This window comes from Aegilops tauschii, chromosome 4 (assembly GCF_002575655.3).
Source record: "Aegilops tauschii subsp. strangulata cultivar AL8/78 chromosome 4, Aet v6.0, whole genome shotgun sequence".
Taxonomy (NCBI): domain Eukaryota; kingdom Viridiplantae; phylum Streptophyta; class Magnoliopsida; order Poales; family Poaceae; genus Aegilops; species Aegilops tauschii.
In genome coordinates this window covers 280,429,005-280,447,901 of record NC_053038.3, presented here as the reverse complement: position 1 = coordinate 280,447,901, position 18,897 = coordinate 280,429,005, and positions in this window count along the sequence as shown.

Genomic DNA, 18,897 nt, shown 5'->3' with positions numbered 1-18,897 from the left:
AAAATACAGACAAGAGGGCATCATGATTTCTTTTGGACATCAACATATATTGTCATATAATTTCTTATGTCAAAGTAACAATTCGTTCACAAGAGAGAGTACATATTAGAAACTTCATTGAAAACTAACAAACCATGATCTCAGTCATTGAACCAATTGCAATTTATCATAACATCGGAAAGATTCAATATAAGAGCTTTTCAGCAAGTCCACATACTCAACTATCATTTAATCTTTCACAAATTCTAACACTCACGCGATACTTATGGGTACAAAGTTTCAATCGGACACAGAGAAAGATAGGGGCTTATAGTTTCGTCTCCCAACCTTTTACCTCAAGGGTAATGTCAACAATAGTACGTTATGATAACCTACATCCGAGTGGATATATATATCCGTATCTCCCCAACACATAGAGCTTGCCAAAGGAAAAAGTGTAAAAAGGAAAGGTGATGATCACCATGACTCTTGTATGAGGGTAGGAGATAAAAAAGTAAAAGATAGGCCCTTCATAGAGGGAAGCAGATGTTGGCATGCGCTTTTATGGTTGGATGCACAAAATCTTAATGCAAAAGAACCTCACTTTATATTGCCACTTGTGATAAAGACCTTTATTATGCAGTCCGTCGCTTTTATTTCTTCCATATCGCAATTTCGTATAAAGCTTATTTTCTTCAGACTAATAGATCATACATATTAGAGCAAGTTTTATTGCTTGCACCGATGACAACTTATTTGAAGGATCTTACTCAATCCATAGGTAGGTATGGTGGACTCTCATGGAAAAACTAGGTTTAAGGATGTTTGGAAGCACAAGTAGTATTTCTACTTGGTGCAAACAATTTTGCTAGCATGAGAGGGAAAGGCAAGCTCAACATGTTGGATGATCTATGACAATATAATTTCTATTTGGATATAAGAAAACATAACCCATTATGTTGTGTTCCTTGTCCAACATCAACCTTTTAGCATGTCATACTTTAATGAGTTCTCACAATTACAAAAGATGTCCAAGGTAGTATATTTATATGTGAAGCCTCTCTTTCTTTATTACTTCCTATTAATTGCAACAATGACCAAAACTATGTTTGTCAAATCTTCAACAACTTTTATTCATCGTATTCTTTATATGTGAAGTTATTACTCTCCATAAGATCAATATATGATCTTTTTATTCTTTCTTTTATTTAATTCCCTCAAGATCATAGCAAGAGAACAAAACCCTCAACTCAAAACTACTCTTTATTATATATCTCACGGACTCGATTACATAGAGAGAGAGATAGAAGCAAAACTCAAAGCCAAATCGTACTAAAAACTTTATTCTACTAGAGCAGGACATAACCAAAAAGGACCGAACTAAGAAAAATGACAAAGATAAAGGTGTGATGGTGATACGACACCGGGGCACCTGCCCCAAGCTTGGCGGTTGCCGAGGGGAGTGCCCATACCCATGTATTTAGATCTCTTTCTTAGGAGGTGGTGATGATGGAGTTGTTGATGAAGCAGGCTTGTCATCCAACATCGAACGTAGGAGGTGCTCCAATTTACGAATAATGCCCTTGAGTGCGGTGATATGCTCTAGCAACAGAATATTTTCAAGAGTTAGATACTTGTTTTGCACCCGAACTATTTCAATCATCTTCAAAGCTTCAATTTTGGTAGGGTTAAGATGATTGTAGTAAGGTTGAAGGATGTCTTCTTCTTCTGCTGCCGGAACATGATCCTCCGTGGCCTTCTTAATCTTATCACCCATGTTGATCTCCCCAAGTTCTTCTCCCTTCATCTCTATCTTCATTAGCCAAGCATCGTCACCCACGTGGTTGGAGGAGGGGGACGACATGATGCCTGGCCTTGAAAACTCTGGCAGAAAACAATTCGAAACAAAAACAGGGATACTATCATGGTACGGTGGTCAAAACCTTTGGGAGATTATATAATGAATTTTTACCAACGATAAGAAGTGTCGTGCAAGAAAACGGAGTACGGAGGGCACACGAGGTGGCCACAAGGTCAATGGGCGCGCCCAGGGGGTAGGGTGCACCTCCCGCCCTTGTGGACGCCTCGTGTCTCTTTCAGAATACTTCTAATTTTCCTAAATTTTTAAATATTCCAAAATGGAGAAAATTTATCATTGGAAACGTTTTGGAGTCGGTTTACTTACCGTACCACGTACCTATTCCTTTTTGAAGTCTGAAACATTCTGGAAAGTGTCTCTTATGTACTCCTCCGGTGTTACGGTGTCAATTATATTGGTCTCAAAATTTATGGGAGTACCTGAGATGTAATGTTTGATTCTTTGACCGTTTACTACCTTCAGATTTGTGCCTTCACCGTTGTTGATTTTTATGGCACCAGAATGATAGACCTCCTCGATGACGTAAGGGCCTTCCCATTTAGAGAGAAGCTTTCCTGCAAAAAATCTTAAACGAGAGTTGTATAACAAAACATGATCACCTACATTAAACTCATGCTTTTGTATCCTTTTATCATGCCATCTTTTAAATTTTTCTTTAAGCAACTTGGCGTTCTCATAGGCTTGGGTTCTCCATTCATCAATTGAGCTAATGTCAAATAACCTCTTCTCACCGGAAAGCTTGAAATCATAGTTGAGCTCTTTAATAGCCCAATATGCCTTATGTTCTAGTTCAAGAGGTAAATGACATGCTTTTCCGTAAACCTTTTTATATGGAGACATACCCATAGGATTCTTATAAGTAGTTCTATACGCCCACAAAGCATCATCAAGTTTCTTAGACCAATTATTTCTAGATCTATTAACAATCTTTTGCAAAATTAACTTACTCTCCCTATTGCTCAATTCTACTTGACCACTAGACTGAGGGTGATACGGAGATGCAATTCTATGGTTGACATCATATTTAGTAAGAATTTTACGGAAAGCACCATGAATAAAATGTGAACCACCATCAGTCATTAAATATCTAGGAACTCCAAACCTTGGAAAAATAACTTCTTTAAGCATCTTAATAGAAGTGTTATGATCAACACTACTAGTTGGAATAGCTTCTACCCACTTAGTAACGTAATCAACAGCAACTAGAATATGTGTATACCCATTAGAGGAAGGAAAAGGTCCCGTATAATCAAAACCCCAAACAACAAATGGTTCAATAAGAAGTTATAATTCATAGGCAGTTCCTGACGTCTACTAATATTACAAATTCTTTGACATTCATCACATGACAAGACAAACTTACAAGCATCCTTAAAGATAGTAGGCCAATATAAACCTAAGTGCAATACCTTGTGTGCAGTTCTATCTCCAGCATGGTGTCCTCCGTAAGACTCGGAGTGGCACTTGCGTAGGACCTGTTCCTGTTCATGCTCAGGTACACAACGTCTAATAACACCATCTACTCCTTCTTTATAAAGGTGTGGATCGTCCCAAAAGTAATGTCTCAAATCATAGAAAAACTTTTTCTTTTGCTGGTATGTGAAACTAGGCGGTCTAAGTTTAGCAGCAATTTAATTAGCATAATCAGCATACCATGGAGTATTACAAGAAGCATTTATGACATTTAATTGCTCATCAGGAAAGCTATCATCAATAGGTAGTGGGTCATCAAGAACATTTTCTAATCTACACAAGTTGTCTGCAATGGGGTTCTCAGCTCCCTTTCTATCAATAATATGCAAATCAATTTCTTGTAGCAAGAGAACCCATCTAATAAGTCTAGGTTTAGCATCTTTCTTTTCCATAAGATATTTAATAGCAGCATGATCCATGTGAATAGTTACTTTAGAATCAACAATATAAGGTCTGAACTTATCACAAGCAAATACAAGTGCTAAAACTCTTTTTCAGTAGTAGCATAATTTCTCTGGGCATTGTCTAGAGTTTTACTAGCATACTGAATAACATTTAATTTCTTATCAACTCTTTGTCCTAGAACAACACCAACAGCATAATCACTAGCATCACACATAATTTCAAAGGGTAAGTTCCAATCAGGTGGCTGAACAAGAGGAGCAGAAATAAAGGCTTTCTTAAGTATTTCAAATGCTTCTACACAATCATCATAAAAAACAAAAAGGACATCTTTTTGCAAGAAATTGGTGAGAGGCCTAGAATTTTTAGGGACGTCTTTAATAAACCTCCTATAGAAACTAGCATGACCAAGGAACCTTCTTATACCTTTGATATCTTTAGGACATGACATCTTTTCAATATCATCTACTTTAGCTTTATCAACTTCAATACCTCTTTCAGAAATTTTATGCCCCAAGACAATACCTTCATTAACCATAAAGTGGCACTTCTCCCAATTCAAGATGAGGTTAGTTTCTTCACATCTCTGCAAAACTCGATCAAGGTTGCTTAAGCAATCATCAAAAGAAGTTCCATAAACGAAGAAATCATCCTTGAAAACCTCAACAATCTTTTCACAAAAATCAGAGAATATTCTCTTTGAAAGGTAGCAGGTGCATTGCATAAGCCAAAAGGCATACGTCTATAAGCAAAGGTACCGAAAGGGCAAGTAAACGTGGTTTTCTCTTGATATTCTTTTCACACATGTATTTGTGAGAAACCAGAATATCCATCTAGAAAGCAAAAAAGAGTATGTTTGGATAGTCTTTCTAGCATTTGATCAATAAAAGGTAGAGGGTAATTATCTTTTCTAGCAGCTTTATTCAATTTGCAAAATTCAATTACCATTCTATAACATGTGACAATTCTTTGTGGAATCAATTCATTCTTATCATTAGGAACAACAGTAATACCTCCTTTATTAGGGACGGAATGAACGGGGCTCACCATTTGGCTATCGGCAATAGGATAAATTATACTAGCCTCCAGAAGCTTTAGTATTTCATTCCTTACCACTTCTTTCATCTTAGGATTTAACCGTCGTTGATGATCAACAACTGGTTTAGCATCTTTCTCCAATTTAATTTTGTGCTAACATAAAGTGGGACTAACGCCCTTAAGATCATCAAGAGTATATCCAATAGCAGCCCGGTGCATCTTCAGAGTTTTCAATAATTTATTTTCTTCATGCTCTAAAACGTTAGCACTAATAATAACAGGATATATCTTCTTTTCATCAAGATAAGCATATTTCAAAGTATCAGGTAATTCTTTAAGCTCAAACACGGGATCACCCTTGGGTGTAGGAGGATCCCAAAGGATTTCAACAGGCAAATTGTGTTTCAAAATGGGACCTTGCTTAAAGAATACTTCATCTATTTCTATTCTTTCATTCATAAACATATCATTTTCATGGTCTAGCAAATATTGTTCTAGAGGATCATCAGGAGGCGCGGCAATAGAAGCAAGACCAATATTTTCATATTTACTAGGCAATTCTTTATCATGGGGTTGTCTACGAAATTTAGAGAAGCTAAAATCATGAGACATACCTCCTAAACCAATAGTAACAATATCTTTCTCACAGTCTATCTTAGCATTAAGGGTATTCAAGAAAGGTCTACCAAATATAATGGGACAAAGGTTATCTTGTGGGGAACAGAGGACAAGAAAATCAGTAGGATATTTTATCTTCCCACACAAGACTTCAACATCTCTAACAATCCCAATTGGTGATATAGTATCCCTGTTAGCAAGCTTAATAGTAACATCAATATCTTCTACCTCAGCTGGTGCAATATCATTCATAATTTCTTTGTATAACATATAAGGGATTGCACTCACACTAGCACCCACATCACATAAACAATGGTACAATGATGTACTATTTTAATAGAAACAACAGGCATGCCAACAACAAGTCTATGTTTATCTTTAGTGTTGGGTTTAGTAATTCTAGCAGCTTCATCACAGAAATAAATATCATGCCCATCAATCTTATCAACCAAGAGGTCTTTAACCATAGGAATACTAGGTTTAACTCTAATTTGCTCAAAAGATTTGGGTGTTCTAATATTACTTTTGTTGACCGCAGTTGAAGCTTTAGCATGATCCTTTATTCTAATAGGGAATGGTGGTTTCTCAATATAAGCAATAGGAACAATTGGATCAACATTATAAATAATAGTTTCTTCTTCAACTTTAACAGGTTCAGCTACTTTAACTTCAATGGGAGGATGATATTTAAACCACTTCTCCTCAGGGAGATCAACATGAGTACCAAATGATTCAGAGAAAGAAGCTACTATCTCAGAGTCAAGTCCATATTTAGTGCAAAAATCATGAAAAGCATCGGTATCCATAAAAGATTTAACATAATCAAACTTAAGGTTTATACCTGATTCCTTACCTTCGTCGAGTTCCCAATATTCAGAGTTCCGTTTAATTCTTTCGAATAAGTCCCATTTGAATTCAATATCCTTCTTCATATAGGAACCAGTACAAGAAGTATCATGCATGAATCGATCATTATGAAAAAGCCAAGCATAAATTTTTTTGAATAATAATTTCTCTTGAGAGCTCATGATTGGGGCACGAATATAACATTGACTTAAGCCTCCCCCAAGCTTGAGCAATACTTTCTCCTTCACGAGGCCAAAAATTGTATATATAATTCCGATCACGATGAACCGAATGCATAGGATAAAACTTCTGATGAAATTCCAATTTCAATCGATTGTAGTTCCATGATCCAATATCATCCCATAGCCTATACCATGTCAATGCCTTTCCCTTCAAATATAAAGGGAAGACCTTCTTCTTGACCATAACCTCGGGCATACCTGCAAGCTTAAATAATCCACAAACTTCATCCACATAGATTAGGTGCATATCGGGATGTAATGTTCCATCTCCTACATGAGGATTAGCTAGCAGTTTCTATATCATACCCGAAGGAATTTCATAACAAATATTTTCAGTGGGTGCAGTACGTTGAGGAGAAACTCTTTGCTCTTCCGGTCGGGGTGAAGATACCCCGAACAAGCCCCTCAAAGGATTATTTTCCATAGTAACAAGTGACAGTAAATTTCAGCACACTATATAAATGTTTCCTTACCAAATTCCACTTACCAAAGGCGCTTCACTCCCCGGTAACGGCGCCAGATAAGAGTCTTGATGAAGCACAAGCATAGGGGATCTATCATAGTCTTTCGATAAGTAAGATTGTCGAACCCAATGAGGAGCAGAAGGAAATGACAAGTGGTTTTCAGCAAGTTATTCTCTACAAGCACTGAAATTATCGGTAACAGATAGTTTTGTGATAGGATAAATCATAACGAGTAACAAGTAATAAAAGTAAACAAGGTGGCCCAATCCTTTTTGTAGCAAAGGACAAGCCTGGACAAACTCTTATATAATGCAAAGCGCTCATGAGGACACATGGGAATTGTTGTCAAGTTAGTTTTCATCATGCTCATATGATTCGCGTTTGTTACTTTGATAATTTGATATGTGGGTGGACCGGTGCTAGGGTACCGCCCTTCCTTGGAAAAGCCTCCCACTTATGATTGACCCTCGCGCAAGCATCCGCCACTACGAAAGAAGAATTAAGGTAAACCTAACCATAGCATGGAACATATGGATCCAAATTAGCCCCTTACGAAGCAACGCATAAACTAGGGTTTAAGCTTCTGTCACTCTAGCAACCCATCATCTACTTATTACTTCCAATGCCTTCCCCTCGGCCCAAATAATGATGAAGTGTCATGTAGTCGACGTTCACATAACACCACTAGAGGAAAGACAACATACATCTCATCAAAATATCAAACGAATACCAATTACACATGATTACTTATAACAAGACTTCTCCCATGTCCTCAGGAACAAACACAACTAATCACAAAGCATATTCACTATCATAATCAGAGGAGTATTAATTATCATTAAGGATTTGAACATATGATCTTCCATCGAATAAACCAACTAGCATCAACTACAAGGAGTAATCAACATTACTAGCAACCCACAGGTACCAATCTGAGGTTTTGGGACCAAGATCGAATACAAGAGATGAAGTAGGGTTTGAGAGGAGATGGTGCTGGTGAAGTTGTTGATGAAGATTGACGCTCCGTCAATGAGAGGATCAATGGTGATGACGATGGCGATGATTTCCCCCTCTGGGAGGGATGTTTCCCCGGCAAAACAGCTCCCCCGGAGCCCTAGATTGGTTATGCCCAGGTTCCTTATCGAGACGGAGGCGCTTCATCTGAAAGCTTCCTCCTGATTTTTCCAGGGTAAAACACACCATATAGCCAAAGATGGGCACCGGAGGCCTGCCAGGGGGGCCCACAAGGTCGGGGGGGCGCCCAGGTGGTAGGGCGCGCGTCCCACCCTTGTGGCTGGCTGGTGGCCCCCTCTGGTACTTTCTTCGCCCAATATTTTTTATATATTCGAAAAACATGCTCAGTGAAGTTTCAGGACTTTTGGAGTTGCGCAAAATAGGTCTGTAATACTTGCTCCTTTTCCAGCCTAGAATTCCAGGTGCCGGCAATCTCCCTCTTCATGTAAACCTTATAAAATAAGAGAGAAAAGGCATAAGTATTGTGATATAATGTATAATAACAGCCCATTATGCAATAAATATCAACATAAAAGCATGATCCAAAATGGACATATCACAAAATAGTCATTATCTACTGATTAGATAGCTAACAGTGCTATCATACCTAACTCTGGCAGTTAGGACAAAGTGCATTAAATGCACTGCTAGGTGTCACACTAAGGATGCAGCCCAGCAAGCCTGTCGCGCCGCTTAATCATCTTCTACCTGTCTGCATGACACGCCTCTGGACAGGTGTCATATAGGGGGAATCTCCCTTCCAAATGGCTGCCACATGCCAAATGACAGCCACTTAAACACTTGGGGGCTCGACACCACACTGATAAGTGACTTGCATTGTTGTGCGATGGAGCGGTTGAGTCTTGGCGGGGATATTCGCCCTTGGCAGCCCGGCAAGCCTGCCAGGGGAATCTTGGGACTTGTCCTTGGTGAGGCCTCGACCTGATCAAGCTCGCCTGCCTGGTAAGGGAGGTTTTTCCTTAGTGACATCTTGTTTCCTTGGCCTGTTGAAAGCACACGTGCTCCCTGGGTGGTTTTGGTAATGAATGTCAACATATCTCTTGTTGGACTAATGTCTTCATCTAGTGTATTTCAGACAAGTTCAACAGATGGAGTGGCGTGGACAAGAGGATGTGGAACCCCTTCAAGGCGCTAAAGACAAAGAATTGGCTCAAGCTCAAAAGCTCAAGACTCTACATTTTACTTTTAGTGATCCAAGATCACATTGAGTCCATAGGAAAAGCCAATACTATTAAAAGGGGATGAGGTGTTGCTTAATGGGTTTCTTGCTCAAAATGCTTAGTAATATGCTCCAAAACCCTCAACCACTTTCTCACATCCACATATGTCCCAAACCAAAAGTCAAACTAAGCCCCACCGAAATATTCTATCCGGCGCCACCGAGTTCATTTGACATAGCCACTGCCACAAACCCTAATCAATTCGGTCTCACCGATGGGATCCCAGTCTCACCGAGATGGGCTTGCAAACTCTCTGGTGCCTGTTGCATTTGTTTTGGTCCCACCGGGATTTGTAATCGGTCTCACCGGGTTTGCTTGACCAACTCTCTGGTAGATCTTTACCAAAATCGGTCCCACCGAGTTTGTGTAATCGGTCAAACTGAGATGAGGTTTTACCCTAACCCTAGCACATCGGTCCCACCGAGTTGATCATGTCGGTCCCACTGAAATGCCTAACGGTCACATTATGAACTGAATCGGTCTGACCGAGTTTTCTGATTCGGTCCCACTAAGATTGGTGATTTGTGTGTAACAGTTAGATTTTGTGTGGAGGCTATATATACCCCTCCACTCACTCTTCATTCGTGAGGAGAGCCATCAGAATATACCTACACTTCTAGCATACATTTTCTGAGAAAGAACCACCTACTCATGTGTTGAGGTCAAGATATTCCATTCCAACCACATAAATCTTGATCTCTATCCTTCTCCAACTTGCTTTCCACTCAAATCATCTTTCCACCAAATCCTATCCTATGAGAGAGAGTTGAGTGTTGGGAAGACTATCATTTTGAAGCACAAGGGCAAGGAGTTCATCATCAACACACCATCTATTACCTTTTGGAGAGTGGTGTCTCATTGTAACGCCCACGATGCGGCTATATCTCTCACGTGTCGAGGCACGACTTAGAGGCATAACCGCATTGTAGGTTTTGTCGCAAGAAGGGTCATCTTCACACAATCCCATGTAATGAACAAGAATGGGATAAAGAGGGTTGGCTTACAATTGCCACTTCACACAATACTTAAATAAATCATACATCATTCAAAATACACACATAGACCGACTACGGTCAAATCCAAATGAAAACAAGATAACCCCAAATGCTAGATCCCCGATCGTCCGAACTGGGCTCCACTACTGATCATCGAGAAACGAAACATAGTAACGACTAAGGTCCTCGTCGAACTCCCATTTGAGCTCGATTGCGTCGTCTGCACTGTCATCCTCGGCACCTGCAACTATTTTGGTAGAATCTGTGAGTCACGAGGACTCAGCAATCTCACACCCGCGAGATCAGGACTATTTAAGCTTATGGGTAAGGAAGGGGTAAAGTGGTGGAGCTGCAGCAAACACTAAGCAAATATGGTGGCTAACATACGGAAATAAGAGCGAGAAGAGAAGGAACACAACGATCGAGATGCTAGAAGTGATCAAGAAGTGATCCTAAAGCTACTTACGTTCATACATAACCCGAACCGTGTTCACTTCCGGGACTCCGCCGAGAAGACACCATCACGGCTATACACGCGGTTGATGTATTTTAATTAAGTCAGGTGTCAAGTTCTCTACAACCGGACATTAACAAATTCCCATCTGCCACATAACCGCGGGCACGGCTCTCGAAAGTTTATACCCTGCAGGGGTGTCCCAACTTAGCCCATCACAAGCTCTCACGGTCAACGAAGGATATTCCTTCTCCCAGGAAGACCCGATCAGTCTCGGAATCCCGGTTACAAGACTTTTCGACAATGGTAAACTAAGACCAGCAAAGCCTCCCGACTGTGCCGACAAATCCCGATAGGAGCTGCACATATCTCGTTCTCAGGGCACACCGGATGAGACATCCTACGAGTAAAACCAAGCCTCAAGTTTCCCCGAGGTGGCCCCGCAGTCTACTCGGTTCGGACCAACACTTAGAGAAGCATTGGCCCAGGGGGGTTAAAATAAAGATGACCCTCGGGTTGGCCGACCCAAGGGAAGGGTAAATAGGTTGTTAGGCAAATGTAAAACCAAGGTTGGGCCTTGCTGGAGGAGTTTTATTCAAAGCGAACTGTCAAGGGGTTCCCATAACACCCAACCGCATAAGGAACGCAAAATCAAGGAACATAACACCGGTATGACAGAAACTAGGGCGGCAAGAGTGGAACAAAACACAAGGCATAAGGCCGAGCCTTCCACCCTTTACCAAGTATATAGGTGCATTAATTAAAAATAAGAGATAGTGTGATATCCCAACATATCCATGTTCCAACAAGGAACAAACTTCAACTTCACCTGCAACTAGCAATGCTATAAGAAGGGCTGAGAAAAAGCGGTAACTTAGCCAAACAACGGTTTGCTAGGAAAGGATGGTTAGAGGCTTGACATGGAAATATGGGAGGCATGATATAGCAAGTGGTAGGTAGCGCGGCATAGCAATAGAGCGAGCAACTAGCAAGCAAAGATAGAAGTGATTTCGAGGGTATGGTCATCTTGCCTGAGATCCCGCAAGGAAGAAGAACGAGTCCATGAAGAAGACAAATGGACGAAGTCGAACGGATCCTCACAATCGCAACGTAACCGGAACTATTAAGGAGAAGCGCAACCGGAAAGAAGCAAGCAACATAGTAAACAATCATCACATGAACATGGCATGATGCACAATCAAGTATGATGTATGTCCGGTTTAAAGAGGCATGGCATGGCAAAGTGCAACAAACAACACTACAAATTAAGTGGAGCTCAATATGCAACGACTTGCATATTGACGAAACACCACATGGCATGACTCATTTAGTTCTCTCTCGATTATGTACCCAACAATATTAAATATTATTAAACATGGCAAGGGGTGAAGCATAAGTAAACTAACTATTTAGCCAAGTTTAAATAAGGCCGGAACAACAAACAACAATTCCGGAAAATCCTCATATCCATATTTTAGATTTGGTACTGTTCTGCCCTAAACCATATTTTATTGTTGTTAACCATGCAAAGTAATGCCACCATGTTAAACTATGCATTTTTCTACCCCATTTACATATAAAGTTTATTTAAAATGGAGCTACGGTTATTTAGTTATGAAATAAATCATTTTAACATGACATTTATGCAAAATTAAACAAACAACAAGTTTAAACATTTTAAACAAGGATGAAAGTTACATACTGTTAAAGAACATGAAAATATGAACAAAATGCATATATGACATGTTTCATTTGAATGCATGGATCTTTAGTTATCCACAATGTTTAAACTATGCATTTTTCTACCCCATTTACATATAAAGTTTATTTAAAATGGAGCTACGGTTATTTAGTTATGAAATAAATCATTTTAACATGACATTTATGCAAAATTAAACAAACAACAAGTTTAAACAATTTAAACAAGGATGAAAGTTGCATACTGTTAAAGAACATGAAAATATGAACAAAATGCATATATGACATGTTTCATTGGAATGCATGGATCTTTAGTTATCCACAATGCAAAACCAGTGGCATTTCTGCAAATATGCATGCACTTGGAATTAGAAAAATCGCAGTGAACATAAAAAAAGGATGCGGGCCAAATGCTGCGCACTGTGGAAGCCCAGCAGCAGATCTGACCCGAAGCGGCTGAGTGTGTGTGAGCAAAAATAAAAGGAAGCAGTACAAAAAATAGGGGCTCCTGGGGTTCGAACCCCAGACCCCTTGGATCGATAGTGGCTGCGCTAGCCACTGAGCCAGCTACGTATTCATGTTGAAACGGGAGATCGACAGGTAATAAAGCATACGTGCATCGCGACCAGGGCCAAAAACTGAAGCGTGCGCACGGGGACTCGCCGGCGACGGGAGCTAGCAGCAACCGCTGCTGTGATTGCAGTGGACCGGGCGCGGGTGCGGAAACATGCCAGGGTGCATGTGGTAGAGCAACGATGCGATGGTGTTGGTGTGCAAGGGGCCGAGCAGAGGAGCTCGACGAGCTCAAGATTGCCTTGGTCATGGCGGCGGCCAGGCGAAGCAGGGCAATGGGCTCGTGATCGAGCGCGAGAGTGCGGGAGAGGGTGTACGACTGCTATGCTGCAGGTGTTGTGAGTGTGAGAGCAGCGAGTAGAGCAGGGGCACGAGCACAAGCTCGAACTCGAGATCGTCCATGGTGGACGAACTCAGGACGAATGGATCAGCGACTACGAGGCAGAAAACTACAGGGAAAGAGGTTGGGGGAGGTGTGGATCATCACCATGAGGCTGTTGGCGTCGAAGATGTCGTCGGGGAAGCAACGGAGACGACGTAGCGAGACGTAGACCGGCGTTGTCCGTGAAGAAGAGGTAGCAGAGGAAGAAGATGATGACATGGCGTAGTGGAGGCGACCTAGGGCGGGGAAGACGTCTGAACGGAAGTAGTCGACGTCGAGGAAGAAGTTGGACATGTCGGAGATGACCGTGGTGACCTCCGTCACGCAGATAATGGCGAAGCTCTCAGTGGCGCTCTCTCTTTCTCTGTTCCTTGAGGAAGAAGAGGAAACAGAGGGGACGGGAAAAGGGTTCGCGGCACGAGGAGGGAAGGGAGAAGTCTAGGGCTGCAGGGGGCTCGCGGGGTAGGTTTTGTAGGAGCAGGGGCTCCTGTTCCGACCGTCAAATCGGTCGAGGTGCCGACATGGAGCCCCTGGATGAGCTGCCGTACAGAGGAGGACGAAGAACAGAGAAGGGTCGGCGCATGTGGGCTTGGCTCGGCTGAAAGGTGAGTGCAGCTGGGCTGGGGAGATGGGCTGCAATGTTGCTACTGCTGCTTTCCTTCTTCTGTTTTCTTCAGACAAAAAACAGGACAGAAAAGCACAAGTATAATGAAGAAGGTTGAGAGAGATATGAGAATATCCTAGGAGTCCAGAATTTGTGCAGAATTTAAATAAATTGCTTTGGGCATTTTAGAGGTAGAAAAATAATTCAAGTTTGAATTAAATTCAAACTTGAGCCATTTTTGAACCCAACCAAAACAACTCCAAAATGAATGAAATTTTATAGAGAGGTATAAGGCATGGAGTATGATCATCGGGAAATAAATGAACATTAATGGAGGGGGAAAAATGTCACTTGCAAAAACATGAAGGAAGAAAGAAGGGAGAGATGATGATACATGGGCATGGCTTGAGAGAGGGATAGCAAGGGCTGATGCACACACAGCAAGAAAGTAACATGTAACATAAGGATGAGTGTAATGCACATGATGCTCATGGCAACAACATGAATTACCAAAAGCAATATGACAAGAGATAGGCATGGCAAAACGAACAAGGATGGCATAAGGCAATATAATAAACGATGAACATGATGCAAGAAGTAAAATATGACAAGGCACTCAACAAACATGCAACAACAATGATGACCATGATGCAAAATAAAATAAAACAAACATCATAAGCATGCAAGCATGGACATAATACAACAATAATGGAGGTCTTGGTCTTGGGGCGTTATACTCATAGATTGGTTAGGTGTCACTTGGGAGCCTCCGTCAAGATTCTGGAGTTGAACCAAGGAGTTTGTACGGGCAAGGAGATCGCCTACTTTGTGAAGATCTACCCTAGTAAGGCAAGTCCTTCATGGGCGACGGCCATGGTGGGATAGACAAGGTTGCTTCTTCGTGGACCCTTCGTGGGTGGAGCCCTCCGTGGACTCGTGCAACTATTACCCTTCGTGGGTTGAAGTCTCCATCAACGTGGATGTACGATAGCACCACCTATCGGAACCACGGATAAAAAATCTCCGAGTCTACATTGCGTTTGCACACTCCAATCCCATCTCTTTACATTCTTGCAATTTCCATGCTTTACTTTCCGCTGCTCATATACTCTTGTCATGCTTGCTTGATATGTATTGTGAATGTTTAAACATGTGCTAAAACTCCACCTCAACTCAAAGAATTTAAAAACTGCAACTTTTCTTGCTTAGAGTCGATTCACCCCCCCTCTAGACACCTCTTCTCGGTCCTTTCAATTGGTATCAGAGCATTGGTCTCCATTTCTTTGGTTTAAACACCTTTGGAGGAAGATGGATGTGTCTACGTTGGGGAGTCTTAGACATAGAGTGCCTATACTTGATGGAGAGTTCCTTCATGAATGGAAAAATGAGATGCTTGATATTTTCAATGAATATCACTTGAACAAGTACATTACTAGTCCTTGCATTTCCCCTAGTGATCCCTTGCATCCCACTCCCGATGAGGATCTTGACATGATTCGCAATCTTAGAACTATCAATCTTATCATTAGAGGATTGCCCAAAAAATTGATTGCTAGCTTACCTACTCTTGATTGTGCCTACACTATATGGAGATTTCTTGAGGAAAATTTTCCAAACTATTCCTTGCAAAACTCAGATGAGATTGTTCATAAGTCTATTGCCTTGAGTAAGATGAATTCCAATGATCCTAGGTTTGGTGATTGTCTTTTTGAACTTATTAATCTCATGCGTGCCAAAGGAGATGTTGGAATCATTAGCAACATCATTTCCGAAGTCATTAGAATTCATAAAGACGATTATCATGATGATCATTTATCTAATGAATCACTCTCTCTAGGAATTGATTCACCATAAGACGATGTTGAACATGGATACTATGATGAGGATGATGATAGTGATTTTGATCTCGATGAGTCTATGAGACATTTTGGCCTTATGGCTAATCTTCGCGGCTACATGGCTGGAGGAAAGGAATAGGTCCTTGATAGTGGATGTACTGATCATATGACTGGAGATAAGGATATGTTTCATGAGCTTGCTGAAAACGACGGCCCTCGGAAGTATGTCACCTTTGGTGATAACTCAAAGGGTAAGGTGGTTGGCCTTGCTAAGGTGGCCATCTCACATGATAGCTCCATACAAAATGTTATGCTCGTTGAATCTCTTGGCTACAATTTACTTTCAGTATCTAGACTTGCTGACTTTGGTTGCAATGTCTTATTTACTGAAGTAGATTGCCAAGTTTTTCGTAGAGATAATCATAAAATGGTCTTTATCGGTATACGTAGAGGTGATCTTTACATTGTTGACTTCACTAAAAAGGCTCAACCTAGAACTTGCTTTATTGCTAAATCTTCAAAAGGTTGGTTGTGGCATAGAAGGCTAGGTCATGTGGGCATGCAAAATCTTGATAAGCTTATTAAAGGTGATCATATCCTTGGACTGAAAGATGTTATATTTGACAAGGATAGACTGTGCAGTGCTTGTCAAGCTAGAAAACAAGTAGGAGGAAGTCACCCCATGAAGAACATCATGACCACGAGAAGACCGCTCGAGCTACTTCATATGGATCTCTTTGGTCCCAATGCCTGCAAGAGTCTCGGTGGAAACTCATTTGGTCTAGTTATAGTTGATGATTTTTCAAGATTTACGTGGGTGTTCTTTCTTGATGATAAATCGCAGGTACAAAAGATCTTCAAGAACTTTGCTAGGAAGGCCCATAATCAATTTGAAGTGAAGATCAAGAAGGTTCGAAGCGACAACAGAACGGAGTTCAAGAATGCAAATGTGGATACCTTTCTTGATGAAGAAGGTATCTCACATGAGTTCTCGGCCACGTACACACCTCAACAAAATGGAGTTGTTGAGAGGAAGAACCGGACTCTTATTGAGATGGCGAGAACGATGCTTGATGAGTACAAGACTCCAAAACACTTTTGGGCGGAAGCGGTTGAGACGGCTTGTCATGCAACAAATCACTTGTATCTTCACAAGCTACTCGGCAAGACGGCATACGAGCTCCTCACCGGCAACAACCCCCAAGTTGGATACTTTCAAGTATTTGGCTCAAGTGTTACATTCTTGATAAGCATCCTCGCTCTAAATTTGCTCCTAAATCTCATGAGGGTTTCCTACTTGGTTAGGGCTCAAACTCTCACACTTACCGTGTCTACAACAATTTCACGCGAAAGATTCAAGAGACGGTAGATGTGAAGTTTGATGAATCTAATGGCTCGCAAGTAGAGCAATTGCCAATTGATGTAGGAGACAAAGATCCTTCGGAAGCAATCAAAGGCTTGTCTATTGGCAAGATTCGTCAATCGGAGGTGAAGGAGAGTACCTCGTCCGTCCAAGTGGAAGCTTCTACCTCACGACAAGGTGAACCAAGAGTTGACACGAAAGCATCCACAAGTGGGACACATCAAGATGGAGGAAATGAGGAAGTACACCAAGATGAACCTCATCAACCTCCTTCTCCACCACGACAAGAGAATGACAACGTCAACAATGAAGAAGGCCAGGAAGAAGAACAAGAGGATGAAGAAGATGTTCCACCCCGATCAAAACAAAAGCTCTCACGAGTTCAAGCAAGGGTTTCAAGAGACCATCCCGTCGAACAAATCTTCAATGATATCCAAACCAGGAGAATCACTCGCTCTAAAACTCGTTTGGCTAATTTTTGTGAACATTATTCATTCATATCTAGCATTGAACCTATGAAGGTTGAAGAAGCATTGGAAGATCTGGATTGGATAAATGCTATGGATGAAGAGCTACACAACTTTGAGAGAAATCAAATGTGGACATTGGTCGAGAAGCCCAACAACAACCACAACATCATCAGTACCAAATGGGTGTTTCACAACAAGCAAGATGAAGATGGTCAATTCGTTCACAACAAAGCACGTCTCGTCGCCCAAGGCTACACTCAAGTCGAAGGTATGGACTACGGTGAGACATATGCCCCCGTTGCTAGACTTGAGTCCATCCGCATCTTACTTGCCTATGATAATCACCATGATATCACCTTGTACCAAATGGACATTAAAAGTGCTTTTCTAAATGGTGAAATTGAGGAGGAAGCTTATGTTAAACAACCTCCCGCCTTTGTCAATCCTAAGATACCCGATCATGTTTATAAAGTTCACAAAGCTCTTTATGGTCTTAAACAAGCTCCTAGAGGGTGGTATAAATGCTTGACCAAGTTCCTTATTGAAAAAGGCTTTGAAATTGGAAAAATAGATTCTAATCTTTTTACTAAAAGGGTTAATGGTGAATTATTTGTGTGCCAAATTTATGTTGATGATATCATATTTCGTTCGACTAACCCTCATTTTAGTGAAAAGTTTGAGAAGCTAATGTCGAAGAAGTTTGAGATGTCTATGATGAGTGAACTCAAGTTTTTTCTTGGTTTGCAAATCAAGCAAACTAAGGAAGGCACCTTTGTTTCTCAAACAAAGTACACCAAGGACTTATTTAAGAAGTTCAACATACAAGAAAGCAAAGGTATGAAAACTCCCATGCCTACTAGTGGACAACTTGACTTGACCAAGGATGGCAAATCGGTTGACCAAAAGGTTTACCGATCTATGATTGGTTCATTGTTATATCTATGTTCCTCCCGTCCCGACATTATGCTAAGTGTGTGCATGTGTGCACGATATCAAGCGGCCCCCAAAGAATGTCATCCTAAGGTTGTGAAAAGGATAGTGAGATACTTAATACATACACAAAATTTTGGCATTTGGTATCCTAAGAGGTCTTCTTTTGATCCTGTTGGCTATTCCGATTCGGACTATGCCGGAGACAAGGTTGATCGAAAGTCCACTTCGGGTACTTGTCAATTTCTTGGTAGATCTCTTGTGTCTTGGTCCTCCAAGAAACAAAACTCGGTATCCTTATCCACCGCCGAAGCGGAATACTGTCACACCCTGAATTTTATAACATGTCATTAGCATTAATAAAGCCTGAAAATTTGGACCAACAAAATCTTTT